Genomic DNA, 22,515 nt, shown 5'->3' with positions numbered 1-22,515 from the left:
AGACATTAACGTAGGGTTCCATCTGCTTGAGATGGTGGTTTATCAGGTGAATGTAAAAAATATTATGTCACCTATCAAAAAGAGTAGGGAAAGTTACCCGATGTCTGGGCCAAATTTCCCCTAGTAGTATAAATACCATCATAGGTCTCTCCTGAGGAGGCCACTAGCCTAGAGGAACTAGCACAGTCAGCAAAGGATTAATAAGAAATAAGAAAAAAAATCCAAAGCACTCATGTACTATGACAGCTACATAGGGCTAAGACAACTGTCTCAACAGTAATATACAGAAGTGGTCCTTAGCCATTTCTTACACTAATCTTCTATTGTGCTAAGAAGGCTAGCAAGGTATCTCAGAAAAAAACATCAGAAGTGACAGAATGGACACCAGGGAAATGAAGATCCATTTTTCTAGTACAGTAGACAAAGTCATGGAGCCTAGACTTAAAAGAAGGATAGGAAGTAGAGTGAGCCAATGAAAGTCTGAAGCTGTCTTTCTATGGCTGGAACTCATTGACAAATAAAATCATATAGTTAGTTGCATCTATCACAGTCTTCAGCAAACCACCAAGGCCCTTTTGTTTGGGTCAGAGCTCAAGTCATTTGCAAACTACCCAGTCACTAACATTTTTTTTAACATCCATGCAAATCCAGAAATTGTTATCCAGTTATAGTGGTCATACAGAGTATATGATTAATCCACTCACCCATGTATGATCTCTGTTGCAGGTATAGCTCCAATCTCTAACATCAACTGCTGAGTAATGGCCACTGATGATTGGGAAAACTGGGACATGCATGGCTTGGCTTAGAAGGGCTCTAGGACCATTAGCCTAGTAACCTGCAATAACCCTATGATCCTATTTGGTTCTTGATGAGTAAATACATAAGCAGTTGCCTTATTTTATCTTCACAAGAAACTTAAACCCCATTTCAGACTAGATATTCATGCTTCACCTGTGTAGACAGACAGATCACCTATAAGGACTCAGCCCTCAAATGATGAAACCCTGGAATGTTTCAGTGACAGATTTCTAGTAATGTCCAAAGACATGTTTCCACCCCCCCTTTAAGAATTTTGAGATGAGAAGGCACACTGTAAAAGGATGTTGTGAAAGACAAAGGTCTTAATAAAGTGTAACACTTTCGACACACATAGAGCCATTTCTGTCCAGTCTAAGTGAGATATATATGACTACAGGAAATTTGAATCTGACTATGTAAACTAATTTTTATTTGTTTATTTTTTATTTATTTTATTTGCAGTTTGTTAACTTAGAAAGTCCAGTGGGCCAAGATGAGCCCTTTTTCAATGGAGGGCCGGGGAGAAAAGCTCCACAGTATATATGTACAAAAATCAGCAAGAAGTAATAAAGAAATCAATACAGTAATAGTGCAATCATATTTACATACAAGAGATATACAAGAGATAATACCAAGAGTTAATACAGTATGTTCTGGAAACAAACAAGCAGTGGTCAAACATGATAAAATACAATAGAGTAACGTTACATTAGTAGCAGAGCCCTACATAGGGAATATACATTTTATCATATGTGACAGGCAGAATGCATATCCGAGCTAGAGTAAGGCAGTAGCAGTAGAAGAAGGAGTAGTGGGAGGAGATTAGGATGCATGGGAACAGGTGCATTCCCAGGTAAGGAGAGATTAAAATGGAGCAAGGCCTTAAAAGAGGAAGGATTTTGTGTAGTACGGATGTGAGGAGGAAGTGAGTTTTCGTACAAGGGAGAAAGACAGAAGAAGTTGACCAGGAGTACGTCATGGTTTGTGTACTGCAAGGAGGTTTTGATTATTAGATCTGAGGGTTCAATCAGGAAGATGCATAGTGAGGCTGGAGGGGAGGGAGGGGCATTGAGAAGGATTGAAAATGAGTTTATGGGCAGTGGAGAGTTGAATGTAGGACAGGTAGTTAGGGAGTTCTAGCCAGTTCAGGGAGTGTAAGGAGTAACAGTGGTGGGAAAAGGATTTTGAGCTAGTAGCAAATTTGGCGATTTTATTGTAACAGGATGCTAATTTAGCTTTGAGGATTGCTTGCAGGTTGGTAAGGAGAGGATCTTTGTGCATGAGGTAGCGATTGTGCTGGTAAAGCATTCCTAGCTTTTGGTGGGTTTTCTTAATGTTGGTTCGGAGGTGGAGGTGAAATTTTAACTGTTCATCGATAAGGACACCAAGAAGCTTAGTTTGGGAGACTATTTTGATGGGAGTTTTATTTTGGCTAACTAAGGAGAAGGTGTTTGTGTCTATTTTGGTATTTTAAGAAGGGGTAAAGATCATGATTTTGGTTTTGGATGCATTAAGAGCTAAGTGGTTATTTTGTATCCAAATCTCTGTGCTGTTGAGTGCGGCTTGTGTTATTTGTATAAGTTTAGGAAGGGATTCTGCAGAGAAAATAATGGTTGAGTCGTCTGTGTATTGGACTGCTGCTAATAGGTCTAGGCAGAGAAGGAGAAGAGTGTTCAGGCCCAGGGTAACCTTCCAGGAGCTACATGAGCTGGTGATTGTAGAGCACTACAGGGTGGACAGGGACATACTACAAGAACTCACTGAGCTCTGCCACTCTCAACTCAGACCCAGAGCCAACAGAGGGGAACCCATCCCAGTGGAAACAAAAGGTATGTGTAGCCCTTAGGATAATAGCCACAGGTACCTTCCAAAGACCAACTGGGGACATGACAGGGGTCTCACAGCCATCAGCATCCTGGGTACTTCACCAGTTCCTGGATGCCATGCTACCACATGCTAGTGAGCACATTTATTTCCCCTCACCCCTGAGGTGAGTGCCAGCAATATGTAACACTTTTACTGTGTAGCACACTATGCTGGGGTACCGGGTGCCACATATTGCACTCATGTATACATCAAGGCACCATCCAGTAAGCAGGGTAGAATCTACGTCAACTGCAAGGGGTACGACTCCAACTGTCAGATCATCAGCAATGCCCAGGGCATTATCATGAACGTGTGTGCTGACAGCCCTGGCAGTTATCACAACTCCCATATCTGGCATGCATCACAGCTGTACCAGATGTTTGCTAGGGGGGACATACCACATGGTCATTTATTAAAGGATGCTAGCTATGCCCTGGAACTGTGGATGATGACACCCATCAGAAATGCACACACACTCACCGAAGCATGTCATAATGAGGCACATGCACAAACTAGGAACATCACAAAGCTTGTGTTTGGGCTGCTGAAGTCAAAGTTCCAGTGCCTCAATATATCTGGTGGAGCCCTGCAGTACTCTCCAGCCGTATGTGCACATATGTTCACAGTATGTGCCATGCTACACAATATGATCCTGCGGAAACAGCTGCAGCAGGATCAGCAAAGGGAAGGGATACACAGCCCTCCACCAGTGTGTAAGTCACCACAGCCACACTCACAAGAGGAGTTATAGGAGGAGCTGTTTGATGACATCCCTGTAGGCAGATGTAGGTGTGCTCAGTATGCCCTGGCACTGGCCAAGAAACAACACATAGCACATTCACTGACAACCTAGGGCCCTAGGGACTGACACCTTACTGCTACTCACATATATATATTAAAACAGCTGATGCCAGGCAATCCAGACAACCTGTACATATCCATGTATTGGTTATGTACTGCTTGCATCACACAGAGTCAGCCCTAAACTACAGGTCTCTCAACTGCTGCATTTGCAAGGTAAGTCTCTAAGCTACACACCAATTGTAAGGATTACTATAATATAGCATGTGTATGGATCTGCTGCTCTTATGCAAGGAAATATAGTGGGTTAATTGGACAGATGTAACCTCCACCTACAGATACCCAGTCCAATAGTATGTGATCCTTAATAGTCAATAGGCCTCATGATTGGAATATTCACTACATCAGTCAAGGGACATGTTAAACAGTGGGCTCTCATGATATGGGGACTATTGTATATCCCGGCAGATCATGTGCCATTGTTACCCCACCCCCAACACAGCAGTGTACTCATACAGCTGCTTTAACAGAAAATCACCTAGAGTGTCAGTGCACCAGGCAATCTCAGGGCTGTAATATAGATATTGCTCACAGGATTGTATGTCTCTCCTCACACAGGATAACAATGTACATATTTATGCTGCTGATTGTGTGATGAATGACTGCTGTCTGTCTGGTGGCTTGAGTGGTCTAGGGAAACTAGCATGGGTGATGGTGTTTATGGTTCTAATCTGGAATTACTAACATCTTTGCATGTGAGGTAGTACTATCTTGGTGTTTTCACAGACTCATACGTCTTAATGCAAGAAATCTGGACAAAGTCAGTAAGACTGAGAGGACAAAGGCCCAAACATATTGTCAGATTTCAAATATTGTCCCTATAAACCTAGAAAGTCACTGGAAGTAAATGCATCACGTTATTACATATGTTCTGAAGGGTATAATGTCTGAAACACAAATGTTTGTCTGTAAGTAGTATAATGTGATGATGTCAATATTCAATCCTTCACCAGAAGACCACAAATGTATGAGGAACAGACCTATGAGATATGAGGCAAAACTCTGGACAATCTGTGGAAATCAGGACAGTTGAGAGGTATGCAGACTGTCAGTCTGTTGGTGGTGTAACATTACCAACTGCAGTCACAGATTAAGTACAGCACACAGCTGGAAAATGCTGTGGACAGTTTGAGTGAAGTGCAGTACTGCAGAGACAGGTATGGATGTTAATGTCTGTAACATACAAAATCACGGACTGGAGTACAGGTAGGTGTGGACTGGAGTCACCTTATTAGGTGTATAAATGTCTATACAGACAGATGTACATATACATATCTGTCTGTCACTATCTCTCTCTCTCACATGCATAGTGTAGCTATCACTATGCAGTGACAGATGTAGTTAAAATTAACATAATACTGTTGCCCCTTCATCAAAATGACCTATTATGTATAAAAGTCTATACAGACAGATATACGTATACATATCCGTCTGTCACTATCTCTCTCTCACAAGCATAGTGTAGCTATCGCTATGCAGTGACAGATATGTACTGATATATATATATATATATATATATATATATATATATATATATATATATATATATAAAATACATTCACTTCCTTTTAATAATGACTTTAATTACCCAAATGTTAAAGGTGCCTCACACAGATATAAAAAACATCTTTCACTTTTATACTGTTGTTACACATTTTTTACACATTTCCATTATACAATTTCTTTATATAAAGGAAGTGAATGTATTTAACTAATTAACACTGTAATTGGGGGGATATAAAATGGCTACTGAATGTAATGAGGTTATTCCTTTGAAGGCTGTTGAAGCCGAGCTACCAGAATGTGATGTGGAATAAAGAAATGTAACCGTAGCTGTGCCCATGCTTGGTTTATTCTAATTTATTCAGGAGAGAGCATGTAAGATGGATCATGGAGCGGTGCTGTGTTTGTGTCTGTAGGTGACCTGCATATGACAGTGGTGTGTGAGTGTATGTATGTACACAGTCAAGCTCAGTACCAGCCCTACATATGTGTATGTTGGACAGCTGTGGACCGTACATGGTAGACTTGACAATTCACCATCTCCAGCCCTGAACACAGGATCTGGCTCTGCCAGGAGTTGCACTGGCACTTCCATGCCTGAGGTCACAAACGGTGCTAGTACCTGACAGTGACTGCTGTCTGCTGGGACCAGGTCCCACATGGGACCACCCAGGACCATGAGCCCATGGCCTGCCACATTGTGGTGTGGACAGCACACTCCACTCCACTCTGTAGCACTGGATGTACTACCACTACATGTTGCTGCCCTATGTCCACGGGTCCGTCACTGAACTCCAACTACATGTTCCAGCACAGACAATGTGTGGTCCAAAATAGACACTGTCTCAGCCCACCATTTGTCCACTGCATCAGTCAACTAGTCCAGGGTGTCTTCCAATGCAATAATTAATCCAACAAAGTAGCTGGAGTTGCCCCTCTCTGTAAACGTTCGCGTACAATATTATGACTGAGCCCAAAACAGAGAAAACAAATTTATTGCAGGAACACAAAATAAACACCAAAGATGATAAGCGCTTTCATCCTGTGCATTCAGAACTTCATTAAATAAATGGTTAAACATGTAATCCCATTTCATAAAAGAGATCAAAAACGTCATAACAATCAAATAGATACTGACACACCCCCTTAAAGACAAAGAGATCAAGCAATACATTCCTTGTATTAAAATAAAATAAAATAGAATATAAAACCTAAATATAAATATATATGTTTAAAATGAACTATGTTATAGTATAAAGATGTATTCTGTGCAAACACTGGTTATCTTTCAATAGCTTTTAATTTCAGTAGGGAGCTTATTGAAATGTGTTTGTTTAAACCTGGCCAGTTTCCTGCATCAAGACACAGCTGCCAGTACAACTCCCGCTTCTCTAACAAAAATGACCAAGCTCCACCTCAAACTTCTGTTTTAATGCTGTCAGTCACTGCAAATTTAAAATCATGCCCTTCATTTTCTAAAATGTGTTTACTTAAGGCATTAGTTTCCCTTTTTAACTTAATGTCATATAGATGCTCATATATACGTTTTTTTTTTAATTTACGGTCAGTTTTCCCTACATAATAACAACAACAGCTGTTACACATAGCACAATATATAACTTTTTCAGAACAACAATTATATCTTTGATGAATCCTAACCTCTGTATTGTTAATGTGAAAAACACTGCCCTACATAATAAAATTAAAAAGTTACACATTCTACATTTACTCATGTAACCATCCTTACATCTGGAATAGTAATTCTTGGCTTCAAAAATACTTTTAAAATGTTTACCCTTTTTAAAAACTATTGTAGGATTAGTACCTATGTGAGGTGTTATAGTTTTATCTTGGCTTAAAATAGACCAATTCGTCTCTAGGATATTCTTCAATTTATGAGTGGCCACTGTAAAGACAGTAATAAAAGAGGTCTTTTAATACCTAATATTCTCTGTATTATTAATAGATACATTGATGGTGCCTGTAAGAATATTTGTTTCGTGGTCTGCTAAAAGAGGGATATAAAAACCTCTTTCTCTTTTATTAACTACCTCTAAAAGGATGTCTGTAATGAATTTTCAAGGGTAACCCCTTCTTAAAAACATTTGTTTAATGTTATCACATTCACATACATAGTGGAGACAATACGTGCCAGACAAAGGACATCTAAAAACAAAATCTGGTCTAATCTAGTGGTGGAATCAATATAACACACTAAATCATTAATAAATTCTTTGGGCCCATCTCATAGGATAAAAATGTCATCCAGGAAATGAGTGTAACACCTAATGTATGTGTAAAATGGTGAGGGGAATAAAAACATCTTTTCCCATTGTGTAACAACGATGTTCGCGTATAAGCCCTCACAAGCTGAACCCATTGCCACTCCTTGTTGTAAGTAGATCTCATGATTGAATAGAATAAAGTTGTTTTTGAGAACAATTTCTAGTAAGTGTGTATAAACTAGGACGTCACCATGTTCAATGTCTTTGTCATAAAGAAACTCTGAAAACCAGTCTAAACCTATGTCATGTGGTATTACAGAATAAAGGTCCATAATATCTATAGTCACAAAAACATAGGTTTCTTTAAAAGGAATTTTATCCATTAGTCCCAAAAAAACTCCATGAGTCTTTACATATATGGGATTCTTGATAAACCAGGTCCTTCAATCTGGTATCTAGGAATTTAGCAATGGGGTGGGTAATCGAGACTTTTGCGTCAATAATGGGCAGCATAGGTGGTTGCAGAAGGTTTTTATGGAGTTTGGGTAAACCAAACATAACAGACATCCTGGGATATGACACTGGCAATTAATTCAAAACTTCTATGGGTATAGAACCTTCAGTAAATAAATCCTGTAATTCATTTCTGATCTTATTGTATGCCCCATTTAACTAATTTATAGAAGATTTAGAATAAGCCTTTCCGTTAAGAATGTATAACATTTTATTAATATAATCATCATAGTTCATTAGAACAACCCCACCTCCCTTATCAGGTTTCATTATTCTAACTTTATCAAGTACATTCCTAATTTCTCTAATTATATGATTCTCATTCATATCAGTATCACTGAACTTATAATTTTTAATAATGAAATTACGGATGTCTAGTTCACAGACTAATGAAACCTCCATAAAAACCTAACACATTAGGTGTTACACTCACTTCCTGGATGACATTTTTATCCTATGGGATGGGCTCAAAGAATTTATTAATGATTTAGTGTCTTATATTGATTCCACCACTAGTTTTTTTAAGTTGACCCATACGTATGGATTAGACCAGATTTAGTTTTTAGATGTCCATTTTTCTAGTACTCACCCTTTGAAGCAAAAGAAAGCCATAGTGAAAGGACAATTTGTACGTGCGGCACATATGGTCTCCACTATGGAGGATTCTCTATGTGAATGTGATAACCTTAAACAAATGTTTTTAAGAAGGGATTACCCTTGTAAATTCATTACAGACATCCTTTTAGAGGTAGTTAATAAAAGAGAAAGAGGTTTTTATCTCCCTCTTTTAGCAGACCACAAAATGAATATTCTTACAGGCACCATCAGTGTATCTACTAATAATACAGAGGATATTAGGAATTATAAGACTTTTTTATTACTGTCTTTACTGTGGACAGTCATAAATTGAAGAATATCCTGGAGAAGATTTGGTATATTTTAAGCCAAGATAAAACTATAAGACCTCACACAGGTACTAATCCTCCAATGATTTGTAAAAAGGGTAAACATTTAAAAAGTATTTTTGAAACCAAGAACTGCTATTCCAGATGTAAGGGTGGTTACATGAGTAAATGTGGAATGTGTAACTTTTGTAAATTTATTAAGGAGGGCAATGTTTTCCACATTAACAACACAGAGGTTAGGATTCATCAAAGATACAATTGTTGTTCCGAAAAGGTTATATGTTGTACTATGTGTAACAGCTGTTGTTGTTATTATGCAGGGAAAACTGACCGTAAATTAAAAAAAACATATATATGAGCATCTATATGACATTAAGTTAAAAAAGGAAACCAATGCACATTTTAGAAAATGAAGGGCATGATTTTAAATTTGCAGTGATTGACAGCATTAAAACAGAAGTTTGAGGTGGAGCTTGGTCACTTTTGTTAGAGAAGCGGGAGTTGTACTGGCAGGTGCATCTTGATGCAGCAAACTGGCCAGGTTTAAACAAACACATTTGAATAAGCTCCCTACTGAAATTAAAAGCTATTGAAAGATAACCAGTGTTTGCACAGAATACATCTTTATACTATTACATAGTTCATTTTAAACATATATATTTATATTTAGGTTTTATATTCTATTTTATTTTATTCTAATACAAGGAATGTATTGCTTGATCTCTTTGTCTTTAAGGGGGGGTGTCAGTATCTAGTTGATTGTTATGATGTTTTTGATCTCTATTATAAAATGGGATTAAATGTTTAACCATTTATCTGATAGTTCTGAATGCACAGGACGAAAGCACTTATCATCTTTGGTGTTTATTTTGTGTTCCTGCAATTTGATTTCTCTACTTTGGGCTCAGTCTCAATATTGTATGAGAACATTTACAGAGAGGGTCAACTCCTGCTACTTAGTTGGATTAATTATTGCTTGTGGAAGTTTACTTTGTTTGTTTGTCTCCCAATGCGGTGGAGGCTGTCACGAATGTCAGACTTTGCGGGCTCCATAACCCTAAGCATAGGCCTGGTGTTCCATTCAGAATATGCCTGTGCCTCCATTACAGCCCAAAATATGAGCTGGGTGACCTGTGATGCGACACATACAACAGGTGGTGGACGGACAGCATGCCTCCTACAAGCACCCCTGTCAATCCACCTGTGTGGGACCTTGCCGGCTCTCTCGCTATGGCCAGTGTATACACTCACTGGAGCCATAGTTGCCACACTTCCTGTTCAGTGTCTCCACCCTCTGACTGTCCAATATCTGTGGCCTCTGGGGATGGGGTATGTGTGTACATATAGACTGTGTGCAGTGACAATGGAGGCAGAAGAGTGATGTCTACCTCTGGGACAGATTCGTCCCCCCGACACCCCCACCTGTGCTTCACTGTGGCCACGTCATCATTAGTGTCCGAGAAGAGGCTGACATCAGGTTGTGTAGGGATCAGACTCCAACCTCTATGGTCACTTACAATAAGAATGAAAAAATAAGTACATTAATACTTGCACTATTGCGTATGAAAAGCATCCAAGACTCCTAACAATGAAGACCCACAACGGCATTAGTGGTCAAACGAAAAGCATCTAAGACTCCTAACAATGAAGACCCACAACTGCATTAGTGGTCAATCAACTTCCTTCTCCACCTTTGTGCATAAAGCACTACCTTGGAACACAAATTAAATTCAACTCAGGACCTTTATAATCATCACTTGAAGTAAATCAAGTCAAACATGACCAGTAGTATTTACCTTTTACTTACTCAGTATGGCACTATAATTGAAGAAACAACACATAAATCCCAGTGGAACTGTCTTCATAATTACATGGAAATACACATTTCACTGCCTAATGTATTTGCCTTCAAACTGTTGTATTTTAAAAGGCATTTTAGATTCCTTGCCTCATTTCAACCAGGAGCCTTATCTGCTCTTACCTGTAACTGCCAAAATGTATCTGTTTGTTGAACTGCACTCCTGTGACTACTTCATCTCTAAACCTTAGGTACCTCTTCCAGACTGGCATTTAAAAACATCAAAACATCCTACGCTGTCTACACACACAATTATGTGTACATAGGGCATTATTCTGGCCCTTAACCGTACTAGACTATAATTGTTCATTAACAAAACAAGTGCCATACTTACCAGGGGCAGGACCACAGCCTTGGGCAATACCTGTGAAAAGTTGAGGGTGGGTTAATGTCAGTACCACTGCATGTTGTAGCACAACAAAGTAATAAAGTCCATATATCTCACATTTACAGTAGCTACTCTGTTGTATTGGTCCCAATCTGCGTATGAGTGTATACCTGAGGTTACACCCCCACAAAGAATGATGACGTGACCCCCACATAAATTCTACAGCCTGACACACTGACTGCTACAATATTGCAGTGCTGATCACAGTAGGCTTACCTGCACACTCCTCAGCTATGGAAACTGGCACCCGCCACCACAATGTAGTGTGATGGATGCCTGGGAGTTGCTTGTGTCCAAGTATTCCAGGAATTCCTCAGTGGCTGAGAGTTGTTGATCTGCTGCAGGCCCTCCACCGGTGACAGCATGATCCCTGGCTATATCCACTGCCCATCATTGTACAGCATTAATCATATTGGTTGCCCAGTGTCAAACCTGCTCATATGTCCTGTCCTGCTGACCCATGGCATTAACATCATGGACAAGCTCTAACCACAATGCAGCCTGCTGTTCCCTATTATGTCTCCCCCTGGATAACAGGATGGCATTATTCTGCATTAGTCCTTGCAATATTATCTCATTCTGTGCATCCGAGAAGGGTGGGTGTCATCTGTGGTAGATTATTCCTGAAAGACAACACAAGGGGAACACATTACAGGAGCAGATACGTGGATTTCCACTATGTACAGCTACAGCGTGGGCAAAATGGCAGGCACTATCCACTGCTTGTTCACACATGGTATAACCCACAGCATGACAACATATTACATGTGTGGATACAAATGAGATAGTACCATTGCCAAGGTATTACCTGTGTGCCATGACAGCTTCTGCTGTATGATCATACATCCAGCACTCCAGTTCACTGTGGTGTGTCCCCTAAGGCCAACCACCCAATAATATGTCATAGAAGCAGTGCCAGACAAATAGCAGTGTGCTATAACAACCACTATATATGCACAGTCCAACAGCACCAGTGTGCCACACTGATAAAAGATGATGCCACCCCGATGTATTGTATTGTAAGTCCCCTATAGGAGTATGTCAGCAGGGTATCACTGACATGTCATTACCACAGGTCCAGATGGCAGCAGCATGACTCGTGCCCCCACCCATGAGACTGACAGCACTGCTCCTTCACTGCCCCAAGGGTAACTGTGCTGGAGGCTGGGCACCAGGGCAATGCTGCCCCACCAGGTCAGCATGCCCTCAATCTGGAACAGGCATTGGTCATAGCCATGGTGGACTATCTTGCGCACCAGGACCAGTAGCTCATCACGGGTGACCACTCTGCCTCTGCCACCACTCCCAGAGGGGGACTGGGCCCTGTCCCCTGGGGTGGTACTACCCAACACCACAGGTAGTGCAGGGGCAGCTGAAGAAGCACCCCAGTGCCACAGCTGGTTGAGGCAAGGTAGGGGATCAGACGGAACTGGCCTACCTTGATGTGCTGTGGTACATGAGGTAAAACAATATGTTATGATTAGTAACAAACAAGTTAATATTAACAGAATGAAACATCATATTTATTAATCCAAATACATATTAATGTATATTATGTGCAAGACAACGTAATATAACATAACAGTCAGTATGGTAACAGCATGCCAGTGTGAAGTAAACCATACAGCCAACAAAACAATTAGTTTAACAAAATATGTTAATATTAAATACTAATAAAATATAACAAAAATCAATCACATTTTCCAAAATATAGTTAAATGAAATATGTTAATATTAAATAATACATTACAATAATGAATAAATTAAGATAAGGGGTGTGGAGAGAGAGAAAAACATTCCATTAGTGAGATTGCAGATGATATCCATGACAACACTGGTCACATTTTTCTACATGTGTGTACTGACAGTTGTGAATACAGTGAATACAATTCTCCTATAGCTGTTGTAGCACGTACATACCTCTCAAGCTGATAGCATGAGACAATAAGAGGGAAGCACTAAGAAATGCAGGCACAGAACTACTCAGAATGGTTTCACATAATGTGGACTTATATCTAACAGGGTGTTCTGTAAACGGATTTGGTAATACATTGCATTCCAGGTAATAATTTATCTGGTAAATATGTGACAGACAGATTAGTCAGTTCTAATTACATGACACTTGAAAGGCATGTTTGTGTACAGTAATTAAACTAGACAGCCGTCATGGCTTAGTTGGCAGGCATGGGAGTAGGACCCACTAGCTGTGACTGCAGGGGACATCTGAAAATACTTCAATAATTGACTACAGCAGCTTAGTATGGACAAGCAAGAGATACAGCCATACTGGGATTACACAGTTTTATTTCTGAATCAACGATACTGATGCACATATTCTTGTTCATGACTGTAACATTCTGTTGAGATCTAAACACAACATCTGCACATAATATGGGATAACTCACCCACCAGATTTTTGTGTTCTTGGGTAGAGAGAAATTGTGAGCATTACGTGACTGATACTGAAAATGTAGTGCTACATAGCACTGGATTTGAACCCAGGACTGTGTGTGGCAAAATGTACAGTGTACAAGGAATTTAACAGACTGAGCTACTGAGGCACTGCTGACTATAGGGTGACTGGTACTTGCCTGGAGATCACCTGGAAACATACTATGAATTGTGCAATACAAGTTACAGGACTTTCCTCTAGCATTCTAATAATGTTACAGTGTTATACTAGACTGCAGTGCCAATAGAACACACATGCATGGTATACAACCATACTGCATATATTACTACAGCTTTATTTCACTTTCAACAATACAGGTGAACACATATTACAGTTATTCGTTTGCAATACCTGTGAAGTCCACACACAAAATATTTGGCTGTGGAATGGCTACCTCACCCATATACCTTTATTACCTGATGTCTGTGGAAGACAGAGCATTATGCGACTGCTATTGGCTTAGAGAAAGCCTTGAACAATACTATGAGTTAAGCAATAGAGTTTGCCGCCATTAGATTTGCATTCTACAGCTATTACAATGTTATACTTTACTGCAGCAACCTTAACTTACAGACTCAATGCATTCAGTTCTACTGCAATGGTTATGATAAGACAGTTCTGATGTACACCATTTTCCTTGCTGTTATTGGTATTGTTTCTTGTTTTTATTGAACTACAGTTGTTATTATTCATTTATTGCACTACAGCTCTAATTACAACTTTATTACACTACAGACTTTATTGTATATACTTTATTGCAGTTAATGCTTTACTCTTTGTGGCTTATTGCACTACAGTTGGCATAAAACATTCATACTCACCACTCTAATGGTGCAACCTGGTCAGGCACCCAGCATGAGACTCGACATTGTGAGCCCACTCAGCTGCAGCTGTTGGGAGAGAAGCACACCATTATGCATAGCAGTTTTGCAGACATTCAGATTTTAGATTGGTAAAACTGAGGAATATTACTTACATACTTGTGGGCCATTCCCTGCCCTCACTTCTTGGACCCAAGTGTCCAAAGTTCCCCTCTTTTGTCTTTTCAGGTCATCATGGTGATGATGACACTGCTTACCTTTGCGAGGGATACCAGTAACACTGGTGAGTCCTCTGGCCAGCTGGTCCCAGGCCTCCACCTTACACTCCAAGCCCTGGAAACCACCCTGCAGAAGCCTATCGTCATGGTTTTTCAAAAGGAGCCCAACCATGACCCTGAACTCCTGAATGCCCTACCACTGCACTCAAAAGTGCACACCTTCTCCAACACCACCAGCCATGTCAACAGATGGTAGAACTCCAATGGATTCTGCAGAATTTCCGCCTAGTGTGCTTTATACAGGCTGTTTTCCCACCCTAAACACATCATTGAGCAACACTCAAAGAAGCACCATGTTGCTTACCAGCAAGCAAACCAGCCAAGTAGAGCTGAGCAAAGTGCAAGCATGCACAATCGTGGTTTTAGTGAAGCTGAGCACCATGCAAACATTGGCAGACATTAACGTTTATGCAGTGCATAGCAGGTTTGAGCACAGTTGGGCAAAGTGCAGTGGAGTTATATTTTAAAATCTTGTCCATAATGTGTGCAACAAAAGTACAGACAACTTATGACTTCCATGTATTCAAACCCTGGACCTACTACCCATACAGCCATAACTCTACCTATTAAGCTATGTGGATATTAAGAAATCCGGTATACATTCACATATACCACTGAGCTACCTGTTAGCACTGCTAAGCACTGGACCGGGCTGTGCAAACATGCTTAAACACACCAAAAAAATAAATAATTGCACCCAGTTTCTATTTTTAGATGTCTGAAAGGTGTCTGACATGTCTGTATAAGCTCCGCTTGGTCTAGCTGTGCTCTATGCCGTGCCTTGCAAACACCAAAAAAAAAAAAACCACATAAAATGTCATTATGCTTATTAATTATATCCAGTTTCTATATTTAGATGTCTGGCAGGTGTCAGCTGTCTACATGAGAGCAAAACTTGGCATTGCTGTGCTCTGCACCATGCCTTGCAAACATGGATTTAAAAAAAAAAAAGACATTATTATGCATGGCTCACTGCCAAGGGGGGACCCTGGCCATGTACATGGATACATTCCATGTAGGCTCTACACGGTGCTTACACAAAGTTTATTAAATCCTGGGGACACTCTTTCAACTTTTTATATGGCATATTCTCCTTTACTGGATATTATTTATAGCCAGTCCCCATAGGAAGTCTTGCAATCTAGTATTTTGGTACACCACTTTTTATTACTTTTAATGGTGTTAATCCCTTCTCCTGGTTAATTTTCCCATACCTTTACATAATACTGGTTTGTCACATTATTATACCACAGCCTTCTCTCTTTCTCTGTATCACCAGTTTTTATTTTCCATGTTAGAATTTTTTCTTGATAATTGTTAATTTCTTCATTTAGCTATTATTTTTGTCTTTGTCTTATTCTTATCATCTCCTAGTCTCACTATTAAATTCTCATTCTCTTCCTTTATCCAGTTTAATACTCTATAAAAGTTTAAAGAAGCAAAATAAATGACTGGATTTAGTAACATCAATCCCCCTCCATCTTCACTGAAATACAACACACCTCTTTTCATCGGGTTTAATATTGAACCCCATATGAAAGAAAATACCAATTGTATGATTTATTTTTCATTTTTTACTGGGATCATATAAACATTTGACATGCATGCTATTTTTCCTATTAATACCAAGTTCACCAGATAAACTTTTTTCCTGAACACTAAACTATATTTTCTCCACAGAAGGTATATTTCTTTCATTACTATTATCAAACCCTCTCACTGCATCATAACTACATCATTTTTCCCAAATGATGTTCCTAGCAAAGACATTCCATTCACTCACCCCCAATTTTCACCACATCACCCAAACTCTTACATTTTAACTTTATTTAAGATCATTCCCATTTCCCTTTAACATCCACTCAGACAAACCAGCATTTCCCTCATCCATATTTTGTTCCTATCAATTGCCACTATATCCTCTACGTATGTCAAAACTACCAATATCATGGCCTCCTTTTGCATCAGACATCTAGCATCTTTCATTTGATGAACTGCTTCACTCACTATCACTTGCTTCACCAATGCAAACAATATTCAACTCATGGGACATCCTTGTCTTGTCTTATACCACAGTTCATACATAATTCTTCTCTCAGCCACCCATTCACTAACACTCTCACTCTATTATTTTGATATGATGACATACATACTCTCCTAATTCTATTACTTAGCCCATATTTCTCCATAACATCCCACAAAGCACTATGTCCTACTGTATCAAATGTCTTGATAATATCACCAACCATATGTTTTACATCCTCCCATTTACTTATAACATCATCCATAACTTCTCTCACAACCAGTAGCATTTCTTGACATCCCTCCCCTTTTAAACCGGTTATACTTTATTCCTTAATGTCCTTCATCTTCTCATCCATTCTGCTCTGTATTATTCACATATTTTTTATAATCCATTTTATTTAGTGTGACGGGTCTCCAATTTTTTATTACAGTCTTCTCATATTTCTTCCATATAAATTTTAATATCCTACTACATGACCCTTCATAAACAAAACCTTCCTTCAACCATTCATTTAGTACATTTATAAAACACTCTCTTTGCAAATCCATTAATGTCTTGTACATTCCATGCCATATAGCATCTGGGCCTGATACTGAAACAATATTTCCTTTGCTAAGTCATCAATGCACCAATAGCAATTTCTATTTCAAAGTCTTCCTTAACTCATTCTGGAAATGTCTTTACTTTCAATTCTCTCTTATTTTCTGTCATTATACTCTTATACATATTTCCCATGTGCTGTACAACAATACCAATAATTTGCTCTTGTGTTCTTTTTACCTCTAATTTTACATTTTTTCATTTCTCTCATTAAACTAATATCATCCTCTACTATTTTAACCAAATATGCAGATACCGCCTTCCTCCTCCCTAGCAAATAATACATCTGCATAAACAGTAATGCCCTAATTTTCTAGATTCCTTTTATATATTTTTGCATATCATAATAATCTCTTGTATTATTATTTAAATTCTCTAATACATTTCTATGAATTTTCTCATACTTCAATTTCTCTTCCTTTCTAATATCATTATGCTACAAAAATCACTTTTTATCCTTCTTTTTTATGTCCAGTGCACCATTAAGACCAATTTGGTTATATGATCCTTCCATAACTGTAATAATACCCACTCTCCAGTCTCATCCCATAATTTCTCATTTATTCTTTTTATTCCCTTTCCTAGTTTAGCATACCTAATTTCTTCTATTACCTGCATCCATATTTCTAAATGGCATGAAAAAAAACATCACAACTGTATTATCATCTCCTACCCTCAAGTCTTCTGACAATGCAAAATAATCAGTTTCAGATCCAAGTGCCACCCCATACAGGTCCAGTAGCTCTTGTTCCACATAACTAATTTACCACATTTTATCACTTTTTGTATTTTTATGTCTTTCCCTTAAATCACAATTAAAGTCCCCTGCAATTATAATTTTTATGTTAACCACTACATAGTCTAATATTTGATGAAACAAATTCTCTCTTCCCTTACTACTTATATGTGCGTGTAATGTTACAATTCTATAAAAGTGTTCTCCCCACCTAACATCCACAATAGTTAACCTTCCCATCTTTATCAATGTTGCATCTAGTATTTTCACTGTTTTTACGTAACACAGCCACTCTAGAACAGCTTTCACTTCCCAAGTTCCATATTATGTTTCCACCCCACATTTTTTTGGTTTTCAGTCTTTCTTCATTTGCCAGAAATCTTATGTCTTCGAACAGATTAGCATGTGCATCACATTTAGCAAACCATTCTAGTATCCCTATACGTCTTACAATGATAATAAAACTGTTCACATTTACAGAAAGTACTTTATAATTGGTGCTTTTTCCTTCCTTTTAAGTTTAGGGGAAATATTTTAACATTTCTGTTTTCTTAGTTTAACTCTTTCCCCAGTGAATATTTTTCCTGAGTTTATGTACAAATAATGCTTTATCCTCAGAATCAGATTTTTTACTTGCTAGAAGTTCAGAAAAATGATTAGTGCCAATCCCTTCTCCTGACCTGTCATCCTGCATGCAATCTCTCTCCTCCTTTTTTACCTCCATATTTTTTCTTCTTCTACAGATTCTTCTTTACCTATTTTACCATCTCCCCAACCTTTTGTTGTCCTTCCTTATCTATGTTTTCTTCTCATTTGTCATTATTTACTGTTTGCTCTTGACAATCCATCCAAAAGTGCCCACTTTTTTACACAACTTGTATTCAGCGAAACACCTTCTTGCTGTATGTCCTTTCTCCCTACTCCAGTTATATTGTATTTTGTCACACTTGTTAATTAAATGAGAAAATTCCCCACAAAAGAAACATGATTTAGGCTGGTCTGCATATGTTAATGTCCTTCTATGACCATCCACAAAAAATAACTCTTGGCAAGTGTTTCATTAGTATTTTTTTCACATTTCAAAACAGCTTCGAACCCCACCCTCCGTTCCATAAGTTTCTCTCACCTCTCACTTCCACAATATTATCAACAGTTTCACAAAAATCCTGCATGCATTTTTAACATCCTCTTCTTCCAGTTCATTTCTAAACTGAAAAGTAACATTTTTAACAGTTAAGTTGCTACCAGAAAACAAATAATTGTTGCACGAACAAATGTCCTTTTTTTATGTCACAGTTCTAGAGGCTTCATCATCAATCCATCAGTATCAAATGTTAAGTTACAAAATGTCTCTGTGCCTATATGTACAATACATCACATTTGTTGAGCTTTACAACCCAGAACAGTTACCAAATTGACCCATTCATAATACCTGTCTATTACAGTGTCATCTTTGTTCTTATTTTCACACCTGGACTTCTGTTTTCTTCTTTTAAAAAACAATTTTACTTACAGTTTTTTGCTGCTCTCCTTTTTTGCCTGCTGTCACTGCTGCTTATATTTTAATTACTGCATTCTCTCCTGTCAGAAAACCAAACTCCTTCTCGACCTGTTGCTTTTCTTTTACCTTTTGTCACTGCTGCATAAGTTCTAACTGCTGCATTCTCTGTTGCCACATCACTTGGTTCCTTCTCCACATTACCATCATCAGCACTTCCATAGCTTTGTAGGTTCATAGGGAAGTACCAGGCTAGCTGCCCTTGTGGCCTATTTTATGCCTAGCCAATTTCCCATTTTGTGCTTGAAATAGCATATCCCAAAAGGTTAAAGAATGACCTTACCTATCCCATGGTCGATAATTATATATCACCCCAGTGAGAATAACTGGTATGATACCACAGATAATTCAAGGAGATCCATGCATGGGATAAAGCATTTAGGAGCTGTCTTTGTCCAACAGAAGTAGTCCTGGGGTAAATTTTCTTCTTGCCTTCCATAGATGTAAGTTGCACTTGAATATGGATAGGGATGAACCTTGTTTTATGTGGATGGGGAGTCTGCTCCACAGCAGCAACATCCTCCGCAAGATATACTTGTCCCTCCAAACTATTTTGTTGAAGTTGCAGAAGAGGTTTAGATCTCTAGATCGAGATTGTCTGATGCCATTTGACTTTCTGTTGTGCAGTAACTCCTTCAGTAATGAGTCTGGGGATGCCTTGTATGCCAGACACAGGTCACCTCCTAGCAGTTTGTAAGATAACAAGTACAGTGACAGGGCTTTACTACGGTCCATGTAGGAGATGTTATTTAGGCCTTGTATCCTTTTAGTAAGGTGTCTCTGTGGGCATTCCAGTTGTTGTATGTGTCTGGACAGATACATGCCAAAGGGGCATTATATTCTATGCTTATCTTAATGAGTTCTGAGTAAGGGAGGACAATGGCCATCCTAGATCTAGACACAATCCCTTTGTTTACAAACTCTGCATTATAGAAGGGCTATCTTACAACAATAGACACATGTTCCTCAAAAACTTAGGTCACTGTCCATATATGTTCTCGACTCCCAAACAACTGGGTCAACCATTAGGGGCGTATTGTCAATGTGGTAGTTCCCTGGGGTAGATGACCTCCCAAAGGATAAAATAATGCATTTTTGGACATTTGGTTTCAATCCATGATTTTGCACCAGTTACTTATTTGGAACAAACCTTCCTTCAGGATGATTAAGTCATTTGGAGATTCAATGACTGCTCCTAGCATGCAGTCATCTGCAAACCTAGTCAACCAGAGCCCTTTGGTATTGGCTTTTACTTCAGAAAAGTAGATATAAAATAGGATAAGGATTCCAAAGAAGTTATCTTTCTTCTCACCCCATGAAAAAGCAGAACTGTCATAAGGATCATCCTGCTCAGTTATTTCCAACAGAACATCATCTGCAAGGCCTTCTGATGCCAGTTGTGTTATCAGCACCACTCCAGCAGGCTCATTTATTTCATACTCCACTGAGACAATGACACACTGCTTACAAATTTATCTCCAAGTTCTTATTTTGCACCTCCTGGCTCTCCATAGATTGTCTCTTCTCCTCCATGCTTCTGCTTCCCTTAGGCCATTTCTTACTTGCTGCTGTAGGAACCCTCCAGCACCATCTAGCAGTTCCAAAAACTAGAGAAAGTTCCCCAATGCCATGGCCACATTTCACCTAGTAGTATAAATACCAGCTCAGGTTTCCCTTAAAAGTGGCTATTACCCTAGTGGGCTAACCTGTTCAACAAAGCATAAATAAAAAAAATGTCTAAAACTCAGCCTCACTCTTGATAGATCTATAATAACCCTTGCCAAATTCCTAAATTACATAACAATCTATGGGAAAAGGCTAGCATTAGCAGCTACATATCTGAGCTTCCCATGCAGTCCTTCTATTTTACACAGCTTATAAACAAAGGGATTGTGCCTAGATCTGTGAAAAAACTGCTCTTTCTGGAGAAACTCCACTGTCTTGCATGTGATGTCAAAGGCTCTGCTCCATCAGCCCCATACAAACAGAAGTCAGACATCTAGCATATTTCACAGTTCAAGACCCTCCTCCTCTAGGCTAAACTCTTACCAAACTTATGTTACTGGCCTGCTTCTTTTTAAACATTTTCCAGTTGTCTGTGATCATACTTTCAAAATAATATCTTTTGAACTGTATGAATGATATTGTTCAGTATCATTTGACAGTAATGCCCCAGAACTGCCAGTCCAGTTTTAAAAATATTTATTTAAATTCTGTTTTTGTATGACAGATAATCAGTTTTGTGTAAGCCTTATGGAAACCAAGAAGGCAGTTTCTTGTTCATCCTATGAGGATACTGCTAGGACATTCCTTCTCAACAGTGAAACAAGTCCAGAAGCTGCTACTGAAGTAATCCAGAAAGTAAGGCATTATGATGGCTGAATGTATCATAAACTGCATCTGTGTAAACAGACCAACATAGGTTATTATGTCTTAGTCTTCTGCATAGATGGTTCCATCATTTGGGTCTAAAATACTGGCCAACAATCATCTATTTAACAAACACATACACCCCCCATGCCACCCCCCTACACACACACACACACACACATACATAAATAAATATAACCAGATTGTATTCCAGAACTTTGTTAATGTTGCTCTTTTTATTGATTAATGTATGTATGTATGTATGTATGTATGTATGTATCTATCTATGTATGTATGTATGTATTTATTTTTGCAATCTCATACCTGAGTGATACAGATTTCAATATACTGATATAAATATAAATAGACTGATAGATATAGATATTTATTCTGATTTTAGTGGACTGCCAGTATGTGTGAAATGTATATTTAAATTAGTAAATTAAAATGTTGGACTTTAATGTATGTTTATGAATATTGTGTTTTAATGTAACTGGTCTATAAAGAAATGTGTTTATTTTCATTATGTCTAACCTAAGTTAGCTCATGCCTAGATTAATGACATTTTTGATAAACAAAGTTTGAAGTAATATTGACAGATACATAGGTATAATAATGTGTGTTGGTAAACTCTAGGTTGGTAGCTGTATTTATGATATTTCAGGCATGCTGAAACGTCTGATGTGCTGTCTTTGCTGTCTGTAGAGACCCCTTCCTCATGATGTATACCTCATTCCTAATAGCAATTACAGTT

The 22,515-nt window shown here is 38.6% G+C and overlaps 1 protein-coding gene across 2 annotated transcripts in view; it reads left to right on the top strand.

Annotated features, from left to right (window-relative positions):
• OSMR (oncostatin M receptor) overlaps positions 1-22,515 on the top strand; it is a 1,030,877-nt gene that overhangs the window by 55,202 nt on the left and 953,160 nt on the right. The gene's annotated exons all lie outside the window — the stretch shown is intronic.

This window comes from Protopterus annectens, chromosome 1.part0 (assembly GCF_019279795.1).
Source record: "Protopterus annectens isolate FY-2018-M chromosome 1.part0, PAN1.0, whole genome shotgun sequence".
NCBI lineage: Eukaryota > Metazoa > Chordata > Ceratodontiformes > Protopteridae > Protopterus > Protopterus annectens.
Note: the sequence above shows the minus strand (reverse complement) of the source record. Positions and strands in the feature narration are given on the sequence as shown.